This window comes from Lepisosteus oculatus, chromosome 21 (genome assembly GCF_040954835.1).
Source record: "Lepisosteus oculatus isolate fLepOcu1 chromosome 21, fLepOcu1.hap2, whole genome shotgun sequence".
Classification (NCBI taxonomy): domain Eukaryota; kingdom Metazoa; phylum Chordata; class Actinopteri; order Semionotiformes; family Lepisosteidae; genus Lepisosteus; species Lepisosteus oculatus.
Genome location: NC_090716.1, coordinates 13,624,901 through 13,638,240, shown reverse-complemented (window position 1 = coordinate 13,638,240; position 13,340 = coordinate 13,624,901). Strand labels below are relative to the sequence as shown.

Sequence of the window (13,340 nt, the reverse complement as noted above, 5' to 3'; positions counted from 1 at the left end):
GGCCCTGGGTTTAATTCCAGACGAGTGGTGCAATCTGAGGGGATTTTGTATGTTCTGCCCATGTTCATGTGGGTTTCCTCCCACAGACCAAAGACATACCAGCAGTTTAATTGGTTTCTGGGAAAACTGACCCTCGTGTGAGTGCGTGCATGTCTGTGTCTGAGTGTGCCCTAAGATGAACTGGTGTCCTGTCCAGGGTGTATTCGGCCCTGCACCCATTGCTTGATGGAACAGGCTCTGGCTCCCCCGTACCCTGAATTGGATAAAGGAGCTTCTTTTTTCAGCATGGAATAAACCTATAACTTGTTCCTTTGCCGCCTACGCATGCTGACGCAGCTACCCACCTGAACTACATTGTGCTTAATATTTCTCTTTTGGAAAATCAAGCAGAAGCTTTCAATTTGCCAAGAAAGTAACACTGAAAAGTCCTTTCCATTCGTGGTAATGAGAAAATTCCACTCTCGTATCAAAGAGTCCCAGTGAATATGGTCCTTCCATCTGTACATAAACTACCTCACAAGGTTTTCACACTTAACTTAAACCCTTATACTGTCACTCAATGCAACAGAATTCAGAAATAACTGCAGACTTCTTCAGCTGACACTTCACTGAACAAAAGTAAAAAAAGGAATTTGTGTTTTCTCATAAAGAACAACAGAGCCCTGTGGTGCACAAGTCCCTGCCACCTGGTTGAACAGACGAAGAGTTAAAGTAATATTAGCTATTTAAAAAAAATATATTCATGCCTCCAAGAGTTTTATATGTACCGTTGTTTTGTGTCCCAGATAGATGAAACTGTTAAGGAAGAGATAAACATCGCTTTAAACCTGCACATTTGCACCCAATACAAAACAGAAGAGAAAATGACTGGCTCCTGTTTACTGATTGTGAAAACACAAAACAAACTGAAATACTCAAATGCCAAGTTTGAACATGTCTGTTTGATCTGGTCTATTCAGCCCAGATTGAACTACATTTATCCAGTTCTTAGGTGTCTCTTCACGTTTTTCTTGCTTAGAGGAACCAAGCAAATATATCCAGTTTCTTTTTTGTAAAGATATTGGTGACCCACATATAAATCAGCCATGGTACTATTTCAAACACCCAGGGTACACCTGATTCAGCAGAAGAATACCATGGGAGTTTGAAACACAGTTTTTATATATAGAATGCCTCCCCTTTCCAAAAAAAAACCTTTTTATATTGTCTTGCATTCTCAGCACAATATAAAATGTTGGCAAAAAAAACTTTTTTTGCATAAAAAAACTCAGTTCTATATTACAGATAACGGTTTAATTTATCTTTACTGTTTCATTCTTTATTACAAAAGAAAAGCTTGGAAATCAGGGCCACAGTCAAAAAGAGGAGAAGGACTGGTATATAGTAAAATACAGTATCTGGGGTTGAGATGCTTAGACTACATTTAGTTGTGTTTTATTTAAAATGCTTAGAACTGCTGACTTGCTTTGCTGTACACTTTCAAAAGCTTTATTCTTTAATTAACTACTAATTAATTAATGTGCTGCACTGTGGAAGGTGTGAAATGCTAGTCTAGAATATTAATAACGCAAAACCTATATAGTGGTGGTGGTGAGGTGGCTTAGTGATTAGCATTGCTGCCTTGCTGCAGTGGGGCCCTGGGTTGCTATCTGTGTGGAGTTTGTGTGCTCTCCCTGTGTTTGCGCTGGTTTCCTCCAGATGCTCCAGTTTCCTCCCACAGCCCAAAGACATACTGGTAGGATAACTGGCTTCAGGGAAAATTGGTCCTGCGTGAGTGTGAGCGTGTCTCTGTTTGTGTCTTCCTGCCTTCTGATGGATTGGCGTCTCATCCAGGGTGTACCCTGCCTTGAGCCTGTTGCAACCCTGCTCTGAAACCCTGATTTGGATGAAACAGTAGGCAAATGGATGGATGGATAGACTTGCAGATTGCAGTGGTATAAAACTTAAAACACATCACATAATAAGGGTAGACCATTCAAGTGCCAGCAAATTCAGGGATGATTTCTGAGCCCTGAAGTTACACCCTGAGCTGGTCTTGATGAGACTTTGGAAGGCAGTCTGAGTCAGAGCAGTCCTGGTGTTTCTGAATATCTGGTTCCACCACAGGGAGCAGAATGAGCAGCACCATCAGCTGGACAGACAAGAATCATGTCAAGGTGTGGAAAATGAGCAGAGAGGATGAGAGGCAATGAGGCGAGAGAAGGGCCTGGAGATCTTAAGGAGCAGAGTGATGAAGGGAGAGATAGGTGCCCACCAGGATCTCAAACAGGATGTGAGGTAGATATCACAGGTAGAAAGCAGACAGTGAAGACAGGTGTCATGGGAGAAGGTAGATTGAGACAATACTCAGTGAGCTGTAGAGTCGGTATGCTGTATACTGTGTTGTCGGTAAAAACAAAATGCCATATTAAAAACACCTGTTACCAACAGGCTTCCTCCTGTTCTCCAAATAATTCCTCCCGCAGATGTCCAGAGCATGATTGTGATTGCCAGAGACAGCAGAGCAGTCTGATTTGTCTGGCGGGATTTCCAAACCTGTCCAAGCCACAGCGGTGTGGCTCAGCTGAGGAGGCCCAGACTGCTCCGGATCTTAAACTTTCACCTGTCTCTCCCCGCCTCTGAGCCAGGGCCCCCTCCCCTTCCCCTCACGCACACACGCCCCCCTCCGTGTGGCCAGATCCTGTCACTGCTGTTCCTCTTCATGTCATAAAGAAGTCCTCACTCCTGCCCAGCTCTACTGTGGACTTGGGCAAACCAGTTGAATGAAGGGCAGCCAGTGAAAAGACGTTTAATGTAATAGTGTTTGCCAAGGGCTGGTCTAGATAATATGTTGATTCATGTTGAGGCTCAGTGTTCGTGTCAGGGTCTTATAGTTGATAGCCAGCATAAAGTCTCAGATCTGTCCTACTGTCCTACTGTATGGGCATGTGATCTTTCCCATGTACTGATGTACTGGTCTTTAGTGAACTTGCTTACTGATCATCTATATGGCAGAGCCAGGAATAAAAAGTACTGAACCTGTATGCAGAAACATAAACAGGGAGAAATAATTATCAGCATTATACACATGTATATCAGAATAGGGATTTTTTTTTTTGCTCTTGATGATCCATTTGTTGCTTGTGGTGCCTTTAGAAAGTAGATGTTAATGGATTTTAGTTATAGGAGTATGGAGAGTTTTACAACCTCTAAATGTTCCTTAAGAACTACTGTATGTACCTTTTTAAATAGACAATTCAAATTAAAAAGCACAGGTATCCGGAGTTCAATAACAAGTAAGCTTATGTATTACTTTATACATTTCATTAGCATTGTGGGATCCAATTTCGTCTCATATAAAAAAAAACTGCAGTTCTTTTCTGCTTCAGAAATTATGTTTCTATTAAGTTGAAGAGCAATGGCAGGTGGTCATTTAAAGTGCTATGGAAAGCTAAGGAAATTGAAAGAATATGGACTTTAGCAAGAGAAGTCTGACTCCAGCAGCTTCTCAGCTCGGCTGGTCCAGACGGGTTCCCCAATCCAACTCTTTCTTGCTGACTCAAGCACAGAACACCACTGGAGAGCTGCAACACATGGAACTTAACTGAGAGGGCCTGGAAGTGTTGCAAACCAATCGTTCGGAGTTCAAGTAGGGCTCCCAGGCCCATCAGGGTCACAGATGGCCCTGCCTTGCCTCTTACTGTGGTGGTCATTTATTATCATCAGACCAATGGGCCTTAATCCATTGTAGTCAGCATCTCCAACTGTGCCTGTTACAGCCTCTGAGGTTTGCCTAGCAACCAGCTTCCAATGTGGCATTCCAGTTCAGTGAACACCTGTGCTGCTTCTGACCCTGACAAAATACATTTTCAATGATGGACTGGGTTCCTTTTTCCACTGAATGTGCCGCGTGGTGGTGAGGGGGTGGGGGAGAAACCAGCACACAGAGAAGAAGGGTTAACAATATTTTTTTGCATTTTTTTATTTATTCCATTCATGACTTCAGCGCGGGTCTGCTCGAGTTATGTGGTCCAATGAAATAGCATCACGAAAAGCAGAGGCCTGTTTCAAAACTGCAGGGTCTCTTACACTCAGCTAAATTGACCATGAAGTGTGATTAATAATGTAAATATTCTGTTGCTTTTTAGCAGAGTTTTTATCTTCTAAAACAAGGATCCAAAAAATATCCTGAATTGTTTGATACCTAGCGCCATGTATCCAACATGATCATATTCACATTTGAAAGGTACATCACTCTTTAGAAATGACTGTTGCTCCATTCTTCTCTGTATACAATTGCTTGGAACAGTCTGTCAGTATGACTGTTCTATTTATTTGTTACTTAGAGTCAATACTTGCTCTTTGGTCTGTTTTGAAGGCTGCGTTCCACTAAGAAAAAATTAGTGAAGGCCTCCAGACTTTATACAACAATGTACCCTTTCCTGACAGGTGGCCACAAGGGGACGCTGTTTAGCGTACGCTGCCGAAGAGACCCAGTGGCTTAGCAGTTCAATGCCCCTCGGCATGCAGTAGCTCTGAGATCACTGTGTTGAAACTGAGAAATGTAATAAGCAGACTGGAACTCTCCGTGCAGCAGCACTCAACTGTGCAACTGGGTTTGTCGGGCTTGTTAGATAACTAGAAAAATCAGGCAGTCTCCTGTGGCTTGCCAGGTTGCTGAAAACAGTCTGGTGCTAGAGAGGGCTGGTGCTTGCTAATTGGAACTTGCAGCACAATTAAATAGGATTATGACCGTGCACTTTAAATTTATCTTCATGTGCAAAGATTGACTCCCTGTTTAGGTGTCAAGTGTTAACAAGTCAGCTGCTACCAACCAAAGCTAGTGACCACCATTAATGGTTGTTTACACAGGGCACTTAATTCATTCTAATACATTGGCTGAAGCCAACACGTCACAGGAGACTGTGTGTGAAGTGCACAGTACACAGTAGATGAGTCTTTAAGCAAGGTGGTCCTCTAGATCCTCTGCAGCAGGTCTAAACCATTCTTTCAATGGTCTCATGGTGATATTTGCTGGTGGAACGCCAGTCTTAAATCTGAAGACTGAAGCATCTACAGGTGCAATGAAATCTGAGACTCTTAACGGATTTAGAGATATCCCAGGAGCTTGACTTGATCTCTGCACTTTGCTTAGATGTAATGTTTTTCTTCAAAAATAATTTGGTCATTTTTGACTGATCAAATTCCCACATGTTTTCAGAAAAGGGATTCCACAACGTCAGGTGTTTAACAGCTTGTGTAAACGTCCCTGTAATAGAAAATGAAATTGAATCGGAACTTTTTCAGATCTCTCACCGACTCTGCAATGTCAATGACGTTATGCAGAAACTCACACAAAAAAGCTCAAATACATGTTATGTTAATATGTTAATAAGTTAAATCCTTATGTGCATTTGAGTGCGGTTATATTCTTCTTTTGTTTAAAATATGCAACTTTTTTTTCAGTTTTCAATTGCACGCAGAATCCCAAGATCACTCCAGAACATTTTCACATGGGAAATCCACAATCTGGGAGAAAGCCCCTGGATGTTTTTCTTCTCTCGCAAGTAAGTTTTGAAAAAGCCTGGAAGCTACCCCGTGTTTGTGTTGGCAGGACCGCGTGCTCGTGTGCAAAGAAGGAACACTAATACTGATAGTGCCAGTGGGAGGAGATTTTACTCAAGCCACTGACCTCTCACTCTTAAAACCTGCTTTTTAATGCGGGGCCCAAGCCGTAGAACAAACATCGAAGAGGAAGGAGAGAAAACAAAGACCAGAAAGAATGAGAGAGAGAGAATAAAGGAATAAAACAGATAACCTCCTTCTAATAATGTTAGTAAATCACTGGCGTCATGCTTGGTTGTGATGAATAATGCAGGAATCCGATTACTGCCCCCTCCCAACCCCCCTACTAACCCTAACCCAAGCCTCATAAATGCTGGTTTTTAATCTGGAAGGGGCTGTATCATTTACCCAGAGGACAGCTGCAGCTGGAAAAGACAACCATGAAAATCCTGAAGAAAGCTTAATCATCAGTGCTGGAGAGCGGACCAAGGCCGTCTGTGAAAAAGCCCAAATGGGATTTCTCCGGCAGCCAATCAGACAGGCCCAAAAAATTCAACCATTGTTGTGGCTAATGTGTAAGGGTACTTTTCTTCTTTCATCCCCATTGTAGCTGGCTTATTTGGGCAATGAGTGCTACCCTAAGGGCTTTCTAGATAAGAAAAAAAACATCATCCGAGGTCAGATCTTTTTCTACTTGTGGCACAGGTTTGATTGGCCTGGAGCAAGGCCAGCACGATGCGTATTGAGGTGCCCACTGTGTTTCAGCAGTGCAGCCGGGGGGGGGGCGCATCATCGAGACAAAGCCATAGTGCTCTGGTGTTTAACGGCAACAGACACAGTGAAGAGTTGTGTGTACAGAAGGGTGTTCGTTTGCTTAGGAAAAGCATGCATTTTCTGAAAAGCATTTTCCCTAAAAGGCCACCACAAAAAAAGTCTGCTATTCAAGCATTGTAGGGGCTGTGATTATACAGCATAGCAGGGGCTGAGTTCAGCTTTGATCGCTGCAGCTATGAATGAAATGCTAGGGACTCTACAGGGACAGGGAGAATGGCAGGTGAGGAGGAACAGAGATGCAACTGCAGACTTGTGAACAGAGGTTTCTCCTGAGCATTGATATCTCAACTCACTGACTGGCCCTGTAGCATCAATAAGCCTGGGATTAGCAGCTATCTTTTTTAGAAGAAAAACGAGGTGAGATTCAGTTTGTTAAGCTTGTTTGGTGGCTTGAAGCTAATTGACACGATGACCACATCGTTTCTTGAAAGGAGCCAGGGTTTGAGTGTGAACTGCATGGCTGAATAGCTTTGTGTGAAAAAGGTGTTTTTACTTTGTCTCATTTTAAACATGCTTCCTCATTGAATCCACTGGTGTTCTCCCGTTCCTGTGTGTGGATTCTAAAGAAGTTTAATAGGTCGGCTTTGCCAGTGCCCTTGAGGATTCTGAGTACTTGCTATATGGTCTGGATGGCTTAGACAGGTGAAAGAAAATAATGAGATGTGAGCTGTTTTGAATATCATCATTCAGAATACTTTCTGAACCCACAGTATGCACCTGTAATACATCACCTCCAAGGAGCTACCTGTTGAAAGCTATCGTTCTTTACTTAGGCATGGAGAGTAGAAAATATTCTTTATTCATTTAGTCACAGTGGACTGCTTAAAGTCTACCTCGGGACCAAAAAATCCAAATGAGTGTGACCTTTAATATAATCTAATATGTGATTGCAAAAGAATTAAGCTTTTTGCTTCTAGAAAGTGTGGAAAAGATACCAGATATTCAGGACAATATTTTGTAGAGCATACAGAGTATTAAGTCATAACAAAAGAGCCAGGAACATTGCTACAGTAGACACTGACAAACGCATACTGAAGAAATATTGTCTTTGCCACTCGTGAATTGAATATTAGAAAAAGTACTGTGTGCACTTGAATATAATGTTATTCAGGTGAAACAGAAGGTGGTGGAAGGAAATTAATCACTATGATATTTGTTAGGTACTGATTCATTTGGTTTCTTTCAGTCTTCATAAGGTTCCTTTAACTGTGTAACAGGTAAGGGTATCAATCTATCCTTGCCTGAGCAATGTTCTTAATTTTCTAATCTTTCCACATTTGTAGACCACAGTGTTCGTATGTCTGCAGTGCTAAATATAAAACGTTTCTGTATGTAATGCCCATTAATAAGAGCTGCTTTCAGTAATCACTGAGAGGCCCAAATTCAGGACATCTGCATGCACCCTGTTCTCTATAGCTAAATCAGCAGTTTTCTTCTTTCTCTAGGATCGCAGCAATTTTGTTTCAGAAATATCTGGAGGAAAAACAAACGGCTCTTAATGAAGATGAAAATAATGCACACCAGAAAATGCAAGGAATCTGTGTTCCCCTTCCGTCAGGAATGTTGTGGAAGGGCCCAGGAGAGGGAGGAGAAGGCTGCCCTCCAGGGCGGATGTGTGCTGCCTGCAGCAGGTGAACACAGAGGAGCTTGCTGGTGCTGGAGAGGCAGGGGGTGACTGGGCACATGGAAGAGGCCACACCTCCCCATGAAAGGGCCCAGAGAAAGGACCAGTCGCTCTTTTTGTAACGTGGGGAGGGTTTTGGAAGGAGGGGAGGGAGGTACAGAGGACACAAGAAAAAAAAACACACGAAGAAAAGTACAAAAAAAAGTAGGACAAAAGCATACTGCTTCTCCGCTCGTTGCTGGGGCTGAGGGTGTTTTTGTGCTACTGTGTGTCAGAATGACGGATGGGCACAGTGGCTATTGTGGCAGCAGGCATGTTTCCTCAACGACAGGGCTCCTTCTCTCTCCCTCTCTCTGGGGCGGCAGGGGGGAGACACCCGGCCCACTTGCAGAGCGTCTATCCAGGCAGGGGAAGAGAGGGGTAGCGGGGCCTTCGCTCAGGCAGCGCAGACAATGGGTCTGACCTCTCCTAGCCTGGGCCCAGCTAGAGCCCGAGCTCCCCAGGCTCTCAAATAAACACTTCAACATCTGCCGAGAGCTGACCCTTACCCCATCTGCTTCCCTGTGCCTTTCCTTCCTCTCCTCGCTAACTCGATTCGTCCCAGCAATTAGCTGTCTCGGACCGAAGGACAAGAGAGTCAGCCCTTGGTCTTGTAGGTCTCAAGCTCCACGAGCAGCCATCGTGCAAAAGCCTGTCTTCATCCAATCGGAATTAGTCTGTGAAAATATCACTTTCCATAGTGCTGCCAGGCCCTTACTGGCTTGTTTATTCAACATTAATTCCCTATCAGAGCCCCTACTTACCCACTTCCCTTTTTTCCATTTCTTGCTTCCAGCTGGTCCTCCAGTAGAAATCCACACGTCTGTTTTCGGCTCATGTGACCTCTGACACTTGTCGGCACGGGCAGAACTTGTAGACCTCCACTGGATACCTTAACATAGAGCGTTCACAAGAAGAAACCTGCACTTTCTATCCCAAAAGAGTGTGATTTATACTACTTACTGATACTCGGTGAAGCAGGACTTTCTCACTTGTTAGAACCTCAGCTTAATGCAATGCAGTTATATACATATGTCAAGAATGCACTAATTTTCTCAAACATATTTGGCATTGTGGTTGTCCATCAAACAGAATCGTGAATTTCAATTTATTTTTATATTTTCATTTGTTTTTTTTCCCCAGAGGCTTTTATCTAAAAAATGCACCCCCAATGTTTCTGTAGGCCCACTGTTTTTAAACAACAATAAGAATTCAGCAGGAGGTCAGACCCTCAACTTGCCCAGTTCTACCTGCCTGCCTTGAGCAAACCGCTGAAAAACCATGAAAATAATAAGCCTTTCTAACAATGAAATGTTCATTTCCAGCTGAATGTATTCTATCTAGGAACCAAACTAAAACAGGCACGCAGAGCTCTGTTGCCACGTGTGATATGGCTGACCTGCAGATATTGTGATCTCTGAATCTACGGGCATATAGGTTCCTCTGATCATAAACTGCCTAAGACCGCAGCTACTTCATTGCTTTCTTTATCACTAATATTAGTCTGATAAAATAGCCCAAATTTGATGTACCCTTTCTTTATAATGATTGTCACATTACGCTGATTGACTTTGAACCACCATTTTCCATTAAATCAAAAGACTTTATTCACCAAAGACGCCTGACCTGAAAACAAGGCTTTCCTTCTCCGAACCCTTTTTCCCAGCTCGCACGTCTCAACCTTTGCCTCGTGAAAGGAAGAAATAAGGGCCGAGCCGACGCTCCACAATGTGGGACAATGCCGCAGGCTCCGCAGATGTGCTGACTAGGCCCTGCTCAGTGTGATGAATTGGACTCATTTCTGAGGTTTGGGATGGGGATTTTAACGATGGTCTCCTTCTGATAACATGCCAAGAGCGCCTGGGCCTGAGAATGGGGTGAGAGATCACGGTGAGGAATGAGCAGGAGGAATTCTCTCAGAAAAGAATGAGGGCAACTTAAAGCCCAGTCTGGGCACTGAGGCATCAGATGTTATTGCAAGGCTGGTATACCATATGTATTCTATCAATTGCAAATTCAGGAGGGAGACAAGCTAGTCTTATCGAGCTGTTTTTAATCACAATATTCTCCGACTTTCTCTATATGTACAGTATACCTCCTGCACATGCCGCTTCTCGCTGGTCTTCATTCATCCCAGCTCGACCATATCTCCACCTTTGCAGGTGCCCCTTCATTCTCTCCTCCCTCATCCAGGAATGGCCAGGAAGCTACCTCTTCACCAGGCGGGTTCAGCCAAAACCTATTATACTGAAATACTCCTTCTTGGATGTCGCTATTCCTCATGAACCTGAGCTGCTGGGTTTAGGGAAACAGTACGAATTACCGCAGGTTCTGAAAGTCCATTATCTAGGAACATAAAGGACAGACTAATCACTAATATCTGGTAGAAAGGGTCCCCACCCAATGAAACATCTCGCTTCTGTGTTGCCTGGAATGTGTCATGAAGGCTCACTTGCCTGTGACATTAACATACAGTAACCAACCAATTTGCTCTTTCGAAGGAAAACCCTTTGTCGCTTGCGTGTTTTAGCACGTTCTGGAGTACCAGTTTTTCTTGATCAACAAACAAAAAGATGTCTAGCACCTCAATACCTTTGGACAGGGCCCACTGAACTTGATGCTTCACCCCAAGCAAAGTGTTAATATCTAACGTTTTATTGCATAGTGCTCAGCAGACCTTTAAATAATTTCTATCAGTCTTTCATTATACACATTTCCCATTGTAGCACCCATGTTTCTGTGAATATCTTTGCATTCCTCTGCTACTGTACATAGCTCAGCAGGCTGTGATGAAACATTTCCTTAATAAAGACAGAACCCTTTTCATTCATCACTGGCCTGGCAGAGGCATCACAGACACCCTGGTTTCCCTTGTATCTGAAGGGATTCAGTGACAAGGCTATAAACAGTGCCTCCCCTCCTATTGTCCGGCCTGTGTTTACCCGGAGAGGACACCATCTGCTGAGTGTCGAGCTGTCAGCCTGACGAGCTCCGCTGAATGAGCAGCGGCTGGGATTTTCCTGGCTGGGATGAGCCTCCGAGCTGGGGCTGCCACCGTGCAAGAGAGAGAGAGACACACTGCAGGGTACCTGTCGGGGTGCTGCTGTCAGGCGAGAGCCGAAGGAATGCGCTGCTGTCTCTGTGTCCCAGCGGGAGGGGCCCACCTCCAGCCTGCACTGAGGAATCCTCTGGCCAGGCCGGCACACTTCCCTCTGCAGGGTCCCTGCGTTCTCACAGACCCTCTTGCAACGGCAGCTCCTAATCCAATTGACATCCGTTACCTTTCATATTCGGAAAAACTACATGCCAATCTTCTTCCCATCAGAACACCTCATTGTCCCGACTGGCCTGGTGTGTCACAGCCGCCCTGCACTGCCTAACGGATAAAGAGATTGATCCAACATGAGCTGCTGAAGTACACTGACAATTTGTATTGTAAATTGGCTGGCTTACGTAAGATAACACTGCCTATTTTGGCATATGGTATAAATGTTTTAATCAGTAAATATGTTGATTTCTCTTCTTTTCATATGTTCTGTAACAGTTTTCCACAGGGAATAGGGAATAGCAGATCAGAAGTAGAATGAGTTATTTTTAAAGAAGTAATTTATGTCTTCATAGAGCTTTTCCAGCCTATGCAGCATGTTCTTGGAATATAGGACTCCTTTTTTTCTTTTATAATGAAAATTTATTAAAATCAACGGACACAAATCACTTTTTGTTATTGTAAAGAGCAGGTGTCAATCTTCTCATTCACAAAGGTCAATCAAATCTGCATGACCCATTGTTGTCCTGCCCTACCCTGGGGTGCGACAGTTACCCTGTTGTACGTTTCAGGCATCAGGGTGGAAGAAGAGAGCTTCCAATGAATTCAAGGAGCAAAGGCAGGATTTGAGGCTTTCAAAGCAGTCAAATATCAAATTCAAGACCCATCAATCCTTATGGAGGAAAATATTTTAAACTAAACATGCACAGTATAATCTTTTTAGTTTATAAGAACTTCCTTCACTAAAGAAAGTGCGATTAAGCTGAGCAGGTATGAGCCTGGTCAGTACCTGGATGGGAGACCTCCTGGGAAAAACGTGGTTGCTGCTGGAAGAGGTGTTAATGAAGAGGAGTGGGGCCAGTAGGGGGCGCTCACCCTGTGGTCTGAGTTGGTCCTAATGTCCCAGTATAGTGATGGGGACACTATACTGGGACATTGGCCCCGTCGTTTGCGTGAGAAGTAGAACCGAGGTCCTGACTTTCTGTGCATGTCTTCCTCCTCCTCTTCCTCTCACCACATACAAACATGTAGCTCTTGCTTTAGCTTAATGCTATGTTTGTGATACCAGTATTCATAGAGGAGGGAAGCTGATGTTTAAGTACCATGGCTTATGACGAACTTATTACAACTTGGATCCCCTGTCTTAACATGCAGAACCCATCAGAAGTATCTGTAACACTTCTTCACATCAAGAGAAGGAAAAGAGGAGTGTTTTCAGTGGGTCCACCTTCTCCACACCTGCTTCCATTGGGATTGTGCATAACAAAAACACAGGGGGTTTGCAGTACAAAAAACACTTCCTTCCACATGATCTACACAACTCTGCACCTCATCTGAACCTCAGAAACGTGCTCCAGGAGGTATCTATCAAAGAAACCTGTGGATCTATCCTGGTTTCAAAAAACTGTCCAATACCTACAGTATCTGCCCTCCAATTTTTTAACCAAAATTTAACAAAAGAAAAAAGAAATACTACACTGCGTAAAGGTGCACAATCATGAAAGAACAACAGTCTGCATTTGAACTGCTTCCAAAAAAATATAAAGGGTGAGTCATATAAAAACAGTTTTTGTCTACAAAACATGTGTGAGTAACAAATACAAGGTTTAGGGGATGAAAACCCACTTACAGTGAGTCAAACACCTGCTTCCTACATCGCTATCACTGGGAGGCATTTTTATGATATTTAATTTGAAAAAAAACAACAGATACTTTTCACTGACTAGCCCTGTATTTTATTTACCACGAGGCATTCTAATGTTCATTGACCTTTCCTGCAGCGGTGACGCCGATATCTCTGGACTACGGTTCGGAATACGTTATTCACTGTCTGAAATAATATTTTATGTTGTATATGGTGAGCTGCATTTTCCTAAATTCTGTGTAATTGACAGTATAAAAAGTAAAGAAAACAACACAATGGTCATAAAAACTTTAACATGCTAAACAATCGAGGCCACACCGCAGAGAAATCAGAGTCTGGGCCTGTCTTTAATGAACTAGCAGTTGTCTCTGTCTTTTCCTCTTAAAGAT

General features: G+C 43.4%; 1 long non-coding RNA gene across 4 annotated transcripts in view; it reads left to right on the top strand.

Moving 5' to 3' along the window:
* Window positions 1–13,340, top strand: part of LOC138224422 (uncharacterized) — a 118,170-nt gene that overhangs the window by 102,821 nt on the left and 2,009 nt on the right. The window contains exons 4-7 of one of the 4 annotated variants that reach the window (XR_011182910.1): window positions 2,107–2,277; window positions 5,446–5,546; window positions 5,937–6,119; window positions 7,824–8,678. This is a non-coding gene — a long non-coding RNA (uncharacterized lncRNA). Of the gene's footprint in view, window positions 1–2,106; window positions 2,278–5,445; window positions 5,547–5,936; window positions 6,120–7,823; window positions 8,679–13,340 lie in introns of those variants that run through there. The other 3 variants (XR_011182911.1, XR_011182913.1, XR_011182912.1) reach the window with 3 other exon arrangements.